Raw genomic sequence first — 17,414 nt, 5'->3', positions numbered from 1 at the left:
AGATAAGCTCATCATAAACTAGCTTCGAGGGGTGCAAATTAGTCCACTATTTCCTAAATAGCCTGACATTTAGGAAACAAGACCAAGTTTTTCGGAATATTTTTTTTGACCAAATATCCCGCTAATTGCAACTGCAGGCTCACAAAGATATCTGGATAGTTAAAATAGCGGGTTATTTGACAAACTTGAGTTGATGAAAACAGGCCTTGTGTTTTAAATAGCAATCAGCTAGTTTGATACACAAGAAGAGTTCCTCCATCCACAGATCTTTGCTGCAACTGTGCATTCATGAATGAAAAGGCACTTCTCTATTTGGATTCACATGAAATATTCAGAAGAGAAACATTGATGCCGAATGATGAATATTTAATAAAGGGGTTTTCCACAGAAGAAAACATGCGATGCCGAATGATGAATATTTAATAAAGGGGTTGTTCAAAAGATGCGAGGCCTTTCAATTATTTATTCTTTTTAAGATCCAGACAGTGAATACATGAGTATGCCTGGCCTACATGTACATGTACAGTAATGTGCTCTGAAGAAAATATGTGTATATTGTTGTTCTTAATTTACATGTAGCTGTTATAGTAGTTTACTGTCCCCCCCCCCCCCCCATGATATACATGTACATGTAGAAATAAAAAGTACAAGAGGTACAATGTATGTACAAGTCTCCACCATTACAAAACTACACTTGATGCAGATGGTATCTTTTTTATGTTCTACCGGTATTGAAATATTGATAAATGTTGAAATTTTCTGGAGATAAATCTTACATTGTACAATTATTTCTTCTTACAAATTACATGTACAGTACATGTACTTTGCCAGTCTTTTGAAGCATCCAAGAGAAAATTTGTATTGGTTTTCCATTACTGTGTACCATGGGCGTGCACTGAAACAGTGGAATTTGGTTGTTTATTATGCACTCAAATGAACCTTACTGTGGCATTCACTTGACTGTAATCAATAATCTGCTTTAATTTAATACATATTTGAATGACAAGCCAAATCCCTATAGTATACACAATAAAACACATAGGCCTATATACTGTGTACATGCATCAGCTTTATATATAAAATCATTCAGACAACTTGGCATGAGCCGACGACAACTTGAATTGATCGTACTGCCAAACGATTCCTTTACTTCAATTGGTATAGCTTTAATCATATCAGACACGTAATTGCAAACATGTACATGTAGGTTGCCAATTTAATGTGTGGGATGAGAGAGAGAGTATCTTTCATGCCGTCGATCAAGACCATTGATTGATGAGCATTCGTATAGCTTTTCATGTTCCATAGTCTGACAGCATAGAATAACCCACATGGCGAGTATGATTGAACACAAGCGATGGCATAGGTTACTGAATATCATGTTTGGTATGCGCATCAGCAATATTGATGTAAATTGTGCCCTAATGACTGTGATTAATCACGCTTCTAGCCTCAAGTCCAGGCTAATGACAGAACTACATTAATATGTGTAGCAGTAAAGGTGATGTACATGTAAAGCCCACTCGTGTAAATGCCTCTTTGTAAAGTGTAGGCCTACATGTACGTCTATTGTAATGTTTACATCTTGGACCTAACCTACAGAATTGTACATTTTACCCAAATGTACAATATTTCTGTTATATACAGTGTACATATATACAGTGAACATGTAGGCAAGTAGAACACACAGTCGGTCTACTCTACACTACACATGAAGTGCAAGTACAAGTAATGCCAACATAAAGGTAGTGTATATTAGGCCGCAAGCACAACATAGGGCTACCAAGCGAAGGAGATATCACTGTGACCTCTTCTTGGGTCTACACTACACTACACAATCTCAATAAAAGTTGAAGCAGGGTCCCCCCCCCCCCTCCTCGATATTAATTTCAATGCAGCATGAAGGCAAATTTGTGTACATTTGCACATTAACAATATACACACACACATGAACAAAATCGAGCAGCCCCTTCACCCCCCCCCCCCCCCCTCCCCTCCTAATATATTTATTTCATGACGGCCAATTGCAAATGCCGTCACTGTAAGGTACATGTAGAATAGCCTATAGGCCTGTACATACACATTTCGAACAGTCAGTAACTCAGTAATGACCATAAGGCCTAAGTGAAAACTAATTCAGTAGCACCATAAAATGCTCCATATATGTCAGCATTTAATTCACAACTGATCCACGCTAATTGCTTTGAACTCTATTACCCTTCTGTGCTACTTGACTAGTCTCTGCTGAGCTCCTATCCAGACCTTACAATATCTCTTTATCAAAGTTTTGCTCTTCAAATTCATGTAGTCATAGGCTGCCAATGTTTGGAGAATCACATCACATAAAAGACCACTCAAGAGAGACAAGAAAAGTGGTCTCTATAGGGGTCATTCCATCGGGTTGGGTCATAAATTGTGACATGAAGGTTCAAAATTCAGAGTTGTTGAATAATTTGTTTATTGTTATATCCTGTTTTTAACACCCATTCTTCAATAGATTCCACTGGAATTGTGTGTATTCCTTCGCACACTTTCATTTAAAATGAAAAAACAGACACACCAAAAAACCAACGTTACAAGGACATCTTTTTTTACTTGCTCATTTATTTTCTGATCTGAAACTTTGTCACAGTCTGTACTCCACTTTTTTGTGTGTGGAAAACATTTAGATGATGGGAGCAATAGTTTAGAATACTTAAAACTTGAACACAGCAACATTATATCAATTTATAAACATGAAACAAATGAGGAACTAGCAATCTTCAGATCATGTTTTTTTCTAAAGGGTAATCTTTTCTCTTGCATAGAAAATCTTGGCTACATTCCATGAAATGTGCCAATTAATTGATGCATGAAACATATTTAATGAGATGATAACACAATTGAAAGGAAACCTGCAAGATTTATGGTCTATATTCACCTCAACACCTCCAGTTACCTATGTTACACGGACATCATGTCCGAGTAACATCAGTATGATATTAGAGTAACTATCCTCTTATACTCATTGAAAAATGACAGACTACATCAAATGTCATCTGAAATATATTTTATCCCTTGATCAGTAAATTAAAAAACAGTATTCATACAAGAGGTATATTGATAGATATCAATGATCAACTTTATATCTTCTTCAAAATAGTGATTAGATTGGAAAGATCTTTGTTTTCCAGGAAGGTTTCGATGACTGGTCATTTTGCCTGCTCTCTTGATCTCTCTCTGCCGGAGCTGAATCCTCAAGGGAGTTATAGGAGCCATGAATGAAATGGATGCAGCAATCTAATAAATATGCATGAAAGAAATAAATAAAAACCAATGAGTAAAGAATATTAAATGAGATAAAAATAAAACAAAACTGTAAACTGTTTCTGTGATTTTTCATTTCAAACGTGTGTTGTGTTTGCAATTATCAAGTACTTCTATCTAGATCTGTTGTAAAATCAAATTGTAAGAATTAAGGATGGAACAACTAGACAGAGGATTGCAAGATGGATAGGGGGTTCCTCACTTTTGGCTCGTTGCATGCCCAAATAGAAGTAGGTATTATTATTGGTTGTTCATTTTGATTTTTCTTTTAAGTTTAATATTTGTGTTGAATTATAAATTTTTGTTAAAAAATTATATTTGTTATTTATCATTATTTGGAGGGGGAGGGAAGGTGTTGAAGCCCCTTATCCCTCACTTCAACCTTTGGATGAGGGGGAAGGGGAGCCAGATCAATGATTATTTAATTTATTTTAAAAAAAATAAAAAATAAAAAAAAATTATATTAAAAAAAAAAAAGGCTCATTACATTATTATGTATCCAATTTTAATTGAATCGGAGGGGGGGATGCCCTCCCCCTTTAACCCATTCTTCTCTATCTCAACCCCAACCCTCAACCCCCTTTTGTGCCCAAAAAGTTGTGTATTTCGGGTCTCAGATTGAACTTCCTAACTTAAAGGAAGCAATGTTCAATAACTTGTGTTTTTCGTTAGGCTCAGCCATCATTGTTCAATGACAATTAATGGCACCATATAAATAATATTAATTAATTTAAAACTTGTCAGAATAAATCTGAGGTGTAGGAACATCATGAATATCATTATTTACGGGATTCTTATAACTAAATTCAATTTCTGTTTAAGAAACTAGCTTTTTAAGGGTAAAAGTCCGGCATTGATTTTGCATGTTTCGTTATAACACATATATCAGTATGTGGGACAACAGTAAAATATTCACTCACATGTGATGGTTTGAAAACCGGTTTAAGTTGAAAATAACACAATTTAAAACGGAATTACATTTTTAAAACATGGAATTTCATTGTCCATGATAATAATTCGGGCCATAACAATAACTTAAAAAACATATTACGTACCAATTTGGGCGCTGACGGGCGAAAATGGCTGCACCACGTTACAAAGACATCTTCACGTTTGTGGTTGCACTGTAGCGGTAGGTCGTCGCAGTCCGGCAAAAAACATGTTCTGCGCATTCGTGAATAACTAGCAGGTCATTTTAACACCGAAAACTGAAGCTAGCGGGCTGGTTTATATCTCAAACACCGTAATTTCACACCTACGTTACCAAATTACGAAGGACATCGCGCCCGATTTTCGCGGTAAATTAATTGTTTTCTTATATTTACCGACCGATTTAATCATCATTCTTTCTACATATGTTCATGAGGGGTTGTACCTTCCTAATAAGATGAAACTTTCTGAGAAAATATCCTGCTAAATTTGTGTAAAATGCTAGAATTACCGCCGTTACGAAAAAAGTGCCTAGGACATCGTTGGTAACGTAGGTATTGTGTTTTTTCAATATGAAATAACTTGCCGATTTTTTGCACATTTCACTTGAGCTTCTCAGACATAGTAGGGGTACTAAAGGTGACATGTTTTAAGTAGGAAACATTGCATTATGATGAACTTTTTTCCAGAAATAAGTTCATGAAAATGACATGTTTTCATGTCACAACTTTCACCCTCAAAATCGCTGAGACATCGGTAGTAAAACTCTCACCAAAAAAAAAATATGATGAAGAAGTTTCTGTTTTCATGTTTATTTATTCTGTACTACATTACTCTTCAATATAACATACTTTTATTTTTCTAAAAATACATTCAAATTTGAGTAAATAGCTTCTAAACATTCAAACACGTGAAAATGCTGAAAAGACCCAACCCGATGGAATGACCCATAGACATTTAGACAGGTAGTCTGTATGTACAAATTACTTTGATACATGTTTCAATAAGAAACCATTTTCAAGGGAAGCACAAAATGAGGTCTTTGTGGACAGGTGGTCTTTCTATAAAGGTGGTCAAAAAGCACCGACTGGTCAATAACAAGGAAAATCTTTAAGTAATACAGTGGAGAAGTACATGTATACAAGCAACTTTAACAATGTACTTCAACATCTCGGCATATGGGGAATTACCACATATATTTTCTTGCAGCACATCAGGACAACATTTTGCATTCAGACTGTGGGCCTACCCTACATTTGTACCCGATGACAAATTGTTGCGTTACCAAGACACAAAGATATCAGAAGGGAAGCAGTAATCTATTATCTTTATCTATAAATGTAGGTCTGTTTTTATCTCTTTGCTAAAAAGCCTAAAATAGAGTCAAAGATATATTAGACACATAACGTTTCACTGAATTGCTCATTTTTCGTTACCTCGTTGTAATCCGTATATCATCTAACATGAGGCCATCACATGAGGCCATATCATGAGGCCATGGCAGGGGCCAAACAGAGTCAGCAAACTTTCAGCAAGTATATGTATGTTCACTTTCATTGGCCTATTAATCTCGAGATTTACGACGGTTAGGGTTGAGGTGGGGTCTGTTTTCTTCACCTTTAAGGGGAACTTGATCTTGCCACACCTTCATCTCACTCTCAGTCTCACTGCACATAATGGATGAAATCGTCTGCTTGGTGCCAGAAGGGAGTTCTGTTTTAGTCTTCTCATTTTATAGAGAGTCTATACACCCTTCTGGCTCCAAACCGGTGAAATTATAAACCTCTTTGTTTCAAAATTTAATGTGATTAGCTTGTCATCATTGCTTATAACATGTACAGTACATGTATGTATGTATGAACATTGTTGTCAACAAACTTTCAGAATAAATTCCAAATTCACAATATTTGGAATTAGAAGGGCAAGTCCGCATGACCGCATTTGCCTCTATCCAAGAAAAGGAACCACAGAGAATTCCTACATAACATTAGCAAATCTTCAAGAAAGAAAACAGATGCTCATGAGCAAGATACCTTCAGTTAATGATTGTTCAGTGTGTTTTGAATCTCATAGTACTGTACATGTACAATGTACATGTACAATGTATGTACAAAGTGTATGATGCAGTGGGTAACTGGGATATACATGTACATGTAGGCCTACACTACATTTCTTACCAGCAGCTGGAAGATCTGGGACCCTGCCATTTTGACCAACATCTTCCTGCTCTGTTCACGCTACAATTGCCAGTGCCTAATGTATGTACGTCCAGTCGTCCATACTGGTAACCACCTGCTCTCCAGAATACTCGTAAAAAAAATTACAGGGAAATTCCCATAACATTTCATTTTTCTTGTATTTGATTTTTATCAAGATACATTAACCAATGTGCACTGATGACCCAAGCAGGTAAACCACCTACATACATGTACATGTACAATAGAGGAATATACATGTACACTAACATAAAATTTCCTCTAGACATTTTCTTTTTGTTCTCAACCGTAACAAACACACTATGATTGGTGAAACGGTATACATGTACATGTAGATTTCATTATTTCTTCTCAAACTTAATTTTCTTGAAAAATAACTCTTTTTTTCTGAAGGTGTGTGCACTTTGCCATTGAAGTTGGAGAGTGGGGAATCAATGTGAAACATATTAACAGGAGATATCTGGGCTCAGAAAATCTCCCCATATTCTCCTGACTGCACTATTTTCTCCTTGAAATATATTTCCTCAAAATGTATTTTCTTGAAAATAACTTCAGTGTGAATGGCGCTACTGCCTTTTTTCTCAAGGCACACTGTGCCATTAGGCGTGTCTGCACTATCTCGAGATTGCCAAATATCCAGCTATTTGAACTATCCCGATCGCAAACTATCCAGCTAATTTGCGTCTTCATTAGAACGAAGTAGCAAATTAGCTGGATAGTTGGTCGGGATAATATCCCAAGATATCTCAGTCTAGTTTGCGGTTTTCCGTGCTTACTCGAGGTCAGTGGTTGTATTAGCGCGCTGAGCGGTATAGATCGCATGTGCGAACCGGAAATCGTTGTGCATGATGGGATCGGGATATTTGACTCCGGACTTCGGTCTAATGAAGACGGTCGCAAACTATCCCGCTAGTTCGGAAATAGTGGGATAATTTGCAAACTAGACCGAGATATCTTGGGATATTATCCCGACCAACTATCCAGCTAATTTGCTACTTCGTTCTAATGAAGACGCAAATAGCTGGATAGTTTGCGATCGGGATAGTTCAAATAGCTGGATATTTGGCAATCTCGAGATAGTGAAGACGGGCCTATTGAGGTTGGAGTTTGGGAGTGGGGAATCAATATAGGATATATAGGAGATAGCTTGGCTCAGATTTAAAAAAAATCTCCCCATATTCTCTACACTATTTTCTCCTCAAAATGTATTTTCTTGAAAATTACTCTATTGTGAATGGCGCTACTGCCTTATTTCTCAAGGCACACTATATGCCATTGAGGTTGGGGAATGGGGAATCAATCATCATGGAACACGTTGACAGGAGATGTCTGGGTTCAGTGGCAGTGAAAATGTCACCAGGCCCTATCGGGCCACGAACGTATGTTTACCGTCATAACATTCTGCTTCTTGTTGTACCACATTAAACTGGCGCATGTGGGTCTATCGTGAAAGGTACACGCATGCTCATCTGGTATGAACGGAAAGGGAGGGGACCTGTGATACACAACATGTAGGGCATTATGATGTGTGCTATGGCATTTTAGGAGACCGTTGCTCAATCTTGGAAGATTCACTAGCAAATTTACTAGAAAATTTGGACAGTGAATGACTCAAAGCCCGGTCAATACACTTTCTAACTGTCCCCATGTACGGGGTAATTTTAAAGTTTGATTTGCATGTTATTTAATGTATCGCCAATATCGGTACGGGAACAGCATGATGAGAAGAGTCAGGCAAGGGGGGTACTCAAGGAAAGTGTCTTATTCCTAAATACATCTTAGTCAAGATTTACACTGAGAAAGGAGATTATTGTAATGTACATGTACACAGAGAAAAGAAAAGTACAATGCAGAATAACATTCTTTACAAATCCCCCCCCCCCCCCTCTCGAAATAGGTCTTTGTGAAGTGCCTCAATACAAATTATTTGATCTACCTATATTTCAATAGTCAGAATGCAAACTGCATAAATTAAGTGTTGCTACATGTAGGCAGGGCAAGCCATTATGTTTGTCCAACTTGGCAACAACTAACGTATGCAGTTCAGATTCTGTCTATTGAAAAACTATTATTCTTACCAAATGAATGAAATAGTTTGTTTCGAGGCACTTCACAAAGAGGTACACATGACATGCATTAAATTTGGTTACATTACCAAAATAGCCTACCGGTAGTGGAATTCCTTCTTTTCAACCCCCCCCCCCCCCCCCAGAAATCAAATGTACACTGTAGGCTAACAGTGTACTTAATAGTGAATACCTTTTGTGGTGTGCTTCACTGCCGCATACTACAATGCCCTTTGAATTTTGTCAAGATTACAAGAAGACATCTACACTTTAACATCATGTCCTGTACATGTAACTCAACCACGAGGTACGCTGAAATGTATCTTTAATTTATCACTCTTGGAAAACAGATGTGAAGTAGACAGTGAGTCACTGGATAACCTGCAAAAAATGATATGATGTGAAAATATCATCTGCTGAAATGCAGAAGGGTGGTAGCTATTAAAGCCGAGTCGGAATGGTAGGTAACACAGAATCACGACCGTCGTCATTGGGTCCTGGTTCCATTTTTTGGAAACCTATGCTCTGATAAAAATAAAGAAATATATAAGAACTTGCAGTATTGGTGTATTGCACACCACAATCATTCTTCCACCTTAAAACTCTTTAGTATTTGATTTTTCATAATTTGTATTTCATATTCTAGCTCATCCTGTATCGATCCCAACTGCCGTTATAAATATGGGATGCACAGAAGTTCTCTGTTCACTGCAAAGGGGGTGTTGTTGCCAGTGCAGCTACAATGTGGCAAGCAAGCTAGCAACTGGGTCTCGGTACACGCTAAAGAACGAACAGCAGTTAATGCAGGGGGCAGACGTTTCTGCTCAAAAGCATGCGGAAAAAAATGTAAAAAACGGACAAAACAATAGGACCGAATCGACAATGTTGTTGCCTAGTTTTGCCGAGCAGTTTAGCTCACCACAAACAGATACAGACTGAACATAGACGAATGTGTATATTAACTCTGTATGAACGCTGATGATATGCCCTATTTAATTTATAGAGGCAAGTGGCAGATCCTGCTACATGTACATGTAGCTGATATCGGGACACCGGTTCCCGATTGGTGCAAGGCCGTCGGACCTGGTTTATCAAAAAACCCAACATGACTCAGGCCTAGATTTATATCGTTCGTATTACTTCACACACTTTCTTGGTTGTCTTTAGCGTCATCACACATTTATTATCTTGCTCTCGCATACAGGTGTACACCAATTCTTCAACATCATGGGCAAAACAAGCAAAGTTTGGAAAGTTTTTAACCAAATTGCAGACGATCGCGTACAATGTAAACTCAGTGAAAAGAACTATGCGTACAGAGGCTCGTCCACGGGAGTGATGCTCACTCATATTGCGAAGAGCCACTCTACAGCTTATGAAAAGGACGGAGCACAGAAGACCATGAGTGATTTTGTCAAAGCACCGCCGACGCCCATGAGGAGTGAAATGATCAAGGATAAGATCGTCGAACTGATCGCTCGCGAAGGTTTGCCTGTAAGTCTGGTAGAAGCAGGCACCTTCAAGGCATTGCTGAAATGTCTTGTGCCAGGCTATGTGACTCTGACGAAGAAGACCATTTCCAATAGGATCAGAGTACAGTATCAGAAAAAGAAGGAGGAGGTAAGAGAGTTCCTTAACAGAGTCCAGCACGTATCGTACACTACAGACTGTTGGTACGAGAGTTGGTACTCGTGATTATATGACTGTGACGGTGCACACAATCGACGAGGATTGGAGAAGGGCCAACTTCGTCCTCGAGACCAAACCCGTGGTGATAGATGGAGAGGAGGCAGACGAACTGCAGCGCGACACCAGAGAAGCGCTCCAAAAAACAATTAGAGAGAGTCGTCGAGGACTGGGGCCTTCGGAGGAAAAGCGTGGCATTAGTCCACGACAATTCGGCCAACGTCCTTCGGATCGGAGAGGGGATTGACGCGGCAGATGTACAGTGTATAGGATGCGCTGTGCACAACTTGCACCTGTGTGTGAATGCTTCCCTTGAAAGCACACCAGCAATTCGAACCCTTTCAGCAGCGGCATCACGGCTTGTCAGCCACTTTAAGCACTCGGTTTTTGCTACGAAGGCGCTGGAAGCAGAGCAGAGACAGATGGGGATTGCAGAGCACAAGCTTGTTCAGTCGGTGAAGAATAAGTGTAATTCCACTTTAGACATGTATCAGAGACTGAAGAAGCTAAGATGGGCCGTCTGCCGTGTTCTAAGCGACAGGAGACACACCAACCTGGGGGATGCCCGCACCCAGGAGCTGAAAGACAAGCAATGGCGTCTGCTCGACGGTCTTATCATTGCCCTTAATTTATGGTACTAGTAAATAAATTCATACTTTTACTAAGTACTCAATGTTAAATTTAGAGGACAATAAATTATTACCAATACTAATAACTAATACTATCATTTATATTTTATAGTTTTTAAAAATCTACTATAGAGCCCAACTCTTAAACTAACAAATATTCAACTTTTTAAATAACTTTTCAAAAGAAACTGACGATTATATAGGAAATGTGAATGATAAATTTATATTTTAAATTTCATTGTTCCTAAAATAATTACGACTATTATGTTGACTACTCTATGCAAACTTTATGGTACCAAACAAATGATTATTATTGATATTATCATTATTCAATTAATATTTTTGCCATCGTTATCAACTTTATCATTGGCTATAACAGTGTATCATCTTTATTCTTAATTATCTCTGTCATCATTTTTATTACAGGTTGCTACTACCGTGCTTTCCAGAGAGGAGCAGACGACATCATCCGTTGTGGCTCCTATCATGGCCGGCATCCTCAACCATCATCTTATCGTCAATGAAGATGACTTTAGTGAAGGCATTCAGGCGCACAGCTACAGCAGAGTTGGCACGACGGTACGTAAATCAGAAATAGATTTGATTTTTTTCTAATAAATAAAACAACACAAAATTAGAGTATAACAAAATTTTAATTGGTGTTTTAAAATACATGTACATGTACATGTATATTCAATGAGAAGGGAAACTGTGGATAACAGTCACTCGTAAAACATGGGAAATAAATTATCTCTTGGTTCATTATTTCACGTAACTTTTTAATTTACCAAGTAATAAAAAAGTTACATAACTGTGGATTTAAAAAATAATATATAGAATGTTCGCTTCAAAGTTCTATTCTATTTTTTTTTGTCTCATTTGCTTATAGATTACAGCTATGTCCAGCAGCAGTCCGTGATACATCTGATGCAGTACCAGTGACTTCGACCTTGAAGGCTTCTGCTTTGGATCCTCAACACAATAGTATGGCATTTGAAGCACGGGGTACGCAAGAAGCAGTGATCGCTGACGATGAAGCCAATGTCATCGTCAAAGAAGATCCCAACGAAATTGATGCTTATCTGCAGCACGCTGCTCCACCTGGCTCGACTGACCCCACTGTATGGTGGGCAGAGAATGCGGACAGGTTTCCCTGGGTGTCTCTCCTGGCAAAAGAAGTACATGTACATGTACCTGACGATTCCTGCGACATCAGTCCCGACAGAGAGGATTTTTTCCTCGGCTGGAAACATTGTGAACAAAAAGCGTTCTTGTCTGGACCCTGACAACGTGGAGACCCTTGTCTTCATGAAAGAGAATCTCAACAAGCAGACGAACAAACAAGAAAGGAAAACCGTTTCAGACTTCACATGAGATGCAACCTTTTTGTGTGGCCTCTCGTGGGATAGAAAGACACAGGTGGGATAGATCTGTTTGAAATCAGGATGGTTTGGTTTTAGTTTATTCACTGTCTGTTCACGGTCTTAATTACATGCTAGCATAATTTTGTTTTCGCCAAAATACAATTTGCAATTCCAGTTTGATCAAGGTAGTTTTCATTATTCAACAGTTCTTTTTATATCAGCGGTTTTCTGTCACAGATTTAGGGATTAGTTGTGTGTAGTGTGAAAATGTAAGACATGGTGCTAAAGAGTACTAATAAAACAATGTACATGTACATGTATAAATGTTCAGTTCTTGTACCCTGTATGGCTAAAGCTATAATTGCCTCTTCATTTGTAACATTTCATTTACATGTATAGCGAACACACCACAGAAAAGTGGAAATCTCTAATGGCGGCCATCTTTAAAAATTTAAAATAAAAATCCCGGATGTGAAACATGTTTGGTTGTTTTACTGGGCCTACAGGTACTTGTTATGTTGCTACACTTTTATGAAGATCTACAGAAAATTACAAGAGAACATTTTTTTTACAAAACTATAATGAAAGCTATACATTTAGAAGTAAATGTAAAAATTGCAACCTTCAAAGTGTCTTGGAAAACAGACAAAGCAATATACATTTGGCAAATTGTAGGACAAAGTACAAATTCCAAGAACTGTGAAGTCTGAAGTGTAAAAAACACAAACAACAATAGCACATCAAGTCATCAACAACACTAATTGAGTACATGTACATGTACAGTGTAATGTACAGTACTGGTATGTGTTGCTGTTTTTACAACCATTTCAAGCATTCCAGGGAAAGTTGACCCCCTAATCTCAAAAGCCAAGATGTCATTACAAAATGGAACAAAACATTCCTTTTACTCTCTAATCTCCTCTCAGCCAGATTATCTTTCTCCTCTACAAGGCCCCAATGGTTCCATTTCCTGCTATAACTTGAATAATAACAAAATTACATGTTCAGTACATTGTAAATGCCAATTACTTTTTTTCCTCCAGAGAATTGCTGGATATAAAACAATATAAATTTGTAAATTTGGGTGGTGCTAAAATGAAAGCAAATTTTCTGTAATTACATTGTATACCAAACTATAATGCAGGCCAACTACTGTTCATGTTCATGTACAACAAACAGCCTAAATGTTTGAAACTTTTCAGCAAGGTTTTGTTGACAAGTTGACAACATGCATGTACATGTACAAGTTAATAGTAACATGTACAACATGATCATTCATTCAGTCGATGATTCATCATTTAGAACCACTCTCACTTTCTCTTCTCGTCTTTATCACTGACTAGTATTCAACAACAAAATGGCTACAATAACAAGTATGTTTGCACTATGTCACAAATGTGTGATGGTACATGTACAAACCTGGCCTGAAACTGAACGTGCTCAAAAAGTTGCTGCAGTAAACTTTCACCATTTCTTGTTGTGCATGACGTCAATGTAGTTCCAAAACTTTCTCCATGCGTTATGATGGACACAACTCGTGCATAATACAAGGCATGTACATGTACATCAAAGAGCAATTCCCTGCTGTAATAATAAAAGTATGACATACACAGTATATTCCTACCTGTATTCACCTGCCAACCAACCACTGACGCTGACGAAGTAAGGCTTTCCAAATCAACAACAGACCACTCAACCATCAAACTACAAAATATATATGCACAGATGAAACCTCCTAACAACTTGTTTACTGAACAATCACCATCTCTTTTGAGGATTTCGTAGTTCTGCGACATATACCTGAGCTACGGTATACAATACAATAGTGTGGGCAGAAAGTGAAACTATGCAGTCGCCACTGTACAAGCTTCCAAAACAAGTCACTCAAATAAAAATTGTCTGTTCTCTCTCTCTCTCTCTCTCTTTCTTTCCTCTGTCTCTTTCTCTTTCTCTCCCTAACTCGCCTCTGCTTTATTCTCAGTGGTCTATCTGCTCGCTGCTGACCTCACAAATGCATTGAATGCTGCTGCAACTTCAACCCATGAAATATGACCTACGAACTTTGAACTGAGGATTGGAATGTCTCAACTCTCATCTTTTTTCCCTGTTTTTCTCTCCATCCCCCCCCCCCCCCTCTCTCTCTCTCTCTCTCTCTCTCTCTCTCTCTCTCTTTCTTCATTTTTCATAACTTTATCTCTCTAACCCTCTCAACTATTTCCAGCTAGTTTTGGACAGTAGCTTATCCAGCAGCTTCTTCACTTGGTGAAACTATTTCTTACTTTCTTACAAGAAAAAATGCTAATATATTACTTCTGAAATAATCTCCATGATGAAAAAAGAATTTCATGAATATATTTGAATTCACATATTTATCTACATGTACATGAACATTTAACATACTTTGTCAACTTGCAAGTATAAACTCTGAACAAGAAAACTTAATTCATTTGTAACAGCCTTGCGATTTCTAGAACTTGGTAAAATCTTTTACTTAATACAGTTCTAACCAAATGTATACTGTAAAATTTGGTCCCTCTCATGAGGCTTTCGGCATTCTCTGAAATCAAAGCTCAAATATCCCGCTTCTATTTCATGTCCAGTGACTATGAAATAGAGCATTTTACTATCCAGGATTCTTTCAAGAACTTTGACCTATTCCACTGATACAGGCTTACTTCAATCTTCCATCCTGGAGGGACTGGTAGAAATAAAATGAAATTTACTTCTGAACTACAAGTTGCATAATCTAAAATTATTAATATTTTGATAAGTTCACCATGACACAGATGGTTCTGTTACAACTATTGAATTACAAATCCAATGGCCCTAAAATCCATTCCATTTAGCATTAAAAGTGCATGTTTAACCTGTGAATAATAGGCCTACATGTGTTCATTTCTTTGTAGTAAAATCACTTTTAAGAAGAAGGAAAAAAATTGGATCATCAACCATCTTTTAAATATAATCAATGCAAAGCTCCACACTCCACAGTCATTTTTTTTTCTATTTACTTATTTTTGTTTTATTTTTTTAAATTTCATATATATATAAAAACACAATTAAAAATATTTTGTGTGGGGGGGGGGGAGGGGTTGGAGGGATCCAGAATTAATTATTTGGCTCTGTGAACAAGTGGATAGTGAGGACATGACGTCACAGACTCATGAGTGAGTTGCCAATTTGTCTAGTGATTTTCAAAGTTTTTCATGTCACTAGTTAGTTATCCGATTTAGCTCAAACTATTTTGATTGGTTTGTCTTTAATATTTTTCTGCTTCTATTGAAAGTAAGTAATTTTTGGAGTGGACTGGCCCTTTAAGCCTTACATGCACATGAACAAGAACACTGTATTTGTATGATCTGTATTTCTACAAGTTTGTTTTTATTCTTCCTTTCTTCTTTATTTGATTTTGATTATTTTTTTAACACAGGAGGATATGTGTCTAATGTCAATTTTATGTCATCTCTTGTAAATGTACCTTAATAATGGGTAATAACAAACATAAATCTTTCATGGATCAAAATAGAAATCAAACTACACGTTCAGGTATGTCATAATATGTTCATAATGCTTTATTTATCATCACATTGGTTAATTTATATCATCTTTTCTAAAGGTTATCAAAAAAATGACAACGATTCATTTCAGTATCAATAAAAAGTTTGAAGCATGTCATTACCATCTGTACGATGATTCGATGACACATTTAATGCATATTATTTGGATTAGATTCCCATTTTTCTGTCCACACTTTGACATTTGTTTTGATATGCGCAGATCAAATAACAAAGATGATACTGCATTTGGATCATTGCATGTCAAGAATATGAAATATGACTGCGCTTGGATTAATTTCAATTTTCAGGTGCATGACTGTCTTCCTTATGTTTCTTTTTCTAAAGAGGATAATAGCTCCTGATCCAAAGGCATTGTTCTGTTAAAGATGTACAGGGAAAGTTCACATTCTCTGTCCATGTGTAGGCATACATGTATGTACATTTCATATTTTTGTTTTTAATCTGTAGGCTTACAGTGTAGAGTAATTTGTCAATTATTATCATTAATTTCAGAAATGTTATGCACTAGAGACACTCATACATGTACAATATACTGTACATTGTAGATGTACATTGTAGCCCATTCTCTATCATGTCCCTGGTATAAGAGAACAGTATTACAGAACATCAAATATTATGAAGATTAATATTGAGTTATCGACAGTGTCAACATTGCTGTATTATTATTCATATATTCATATCCGTATTCCTATTCACATTCATATTTGAATCACAATCGCATTCATATTCATATTGGAATGTTGTGGAATGTTGTGACATGTTAATAACAGGGGTGATAGTGAGCACTAAAAAAAAAATAGGTTTTTTGATTTCCCCTCAACCACGCCCCCCTTGAGTAAAAATAAATAAATAAGAGGATTCGCGGGGAAAAAATGGCATCTAACAACATTCCCCCCCCCCCCTTTCGAGTAAGAAAATTGGGACAAAATTAGGGAAAAAAATAGGGGGAAAAATAGGGCAAAATAGGGAAGAATAGAGAAAATAAGAGGGAAATCGGGAAAATCAGGATAAAATAGGGAAGAAGAAAAAAAATCGGGGAAAAATTTAAAAAAATCGGGAAACCGATTTAAATCGGGTTTTTATCAGGTCTGTAATAATCAAGACCTACAGAATGGAAAGAAAAGACACTGAACTAGACAGACTGTACAGAACGCTGCAAGCTTACGAGTTCATGTACAATGCATGCATCTATTCTCTACACTATGTTATTCTAAGTGGACGATCTGTTTATTGTATCTTCCTTGCCATCTATGCCAAGTTGTGTGACTGAGTATGACCGTATGATTTAAGGATTGGCAGACATGATATTGGCAGCTTGCAGGTTTACGACCAGATTCCCAAAATTACAATATTCCCTTCCCAATTAAAGCTACAGACACGCATGATTATGAAGACCACCTACATGTACACAAAGTCATCCAAGTTTATCATCTATAATACATGTATGAGATATACAGTAAGTTTAATAATATACAGTGTATTTATAACTTATAAGAAATGTTAATACCATTGGTATGTACACTGCCCATGCACTACAAAGATTATGAACACATCTAGCCTGTATGAATTAAATTCTCAAGTGGGTATAAAATTAACCTTAACCGATTACTGTAACCCATTCAGGGCAATTGAATTAGAA

At 37.1% G+C, this 17,414-nt stretch overlaps 1 protein-coding gene and 1 long non-coding RNA gene across 4 annotated transcripts in view; both read right to left on the bottom strand.

Annotated features, from left to right (window-relative positions):
• Positions 1 to 17,414, bottom strand: part of LOC580534 (partitioning defective 3 homolog) — a 73,887-nt gene that overhangs the window by 47,707 nt on the left and 8,766 nt on the right. The window lies entirely within an intron of this gene.
• Positions 2,585 to 4,436, bottom strand: LOC115919883. Its single transcript, XR_004062050.1, has 2 exons — positions 4,362 to 4,436; positions 2,585 to 3,279 (listed from the first exon to the last, which is right to left on the bottom strand). It is a non-coding gene; the product is annotated as an uncharacterized LOC115919883 (long non-coding RNA).

The sequence above is a fragment of the Strongylocentrotus purpuratus genome, unplaced genomic scaffold (genome assembly GCF_000002235.5).
Source record: "Strongylocentrotus purpuratus isolate Spur 01 unplaced genomic scaffold, Spur_5.0 spur5_contig_866, whole genome shotgun sequence".
Lineage (NCBI taxonomy): Eukaryota > Metazoa > Echinodermata > Echinoidea > Camarodonta > Strongylocentrotidae > Strongylocentrotus > Strongylocentrotus purpuratus.
Note: the sequence above shows the minus strand (reverse complement) of the source record. Positions and strands in the feature narration are given on the sequence as shown.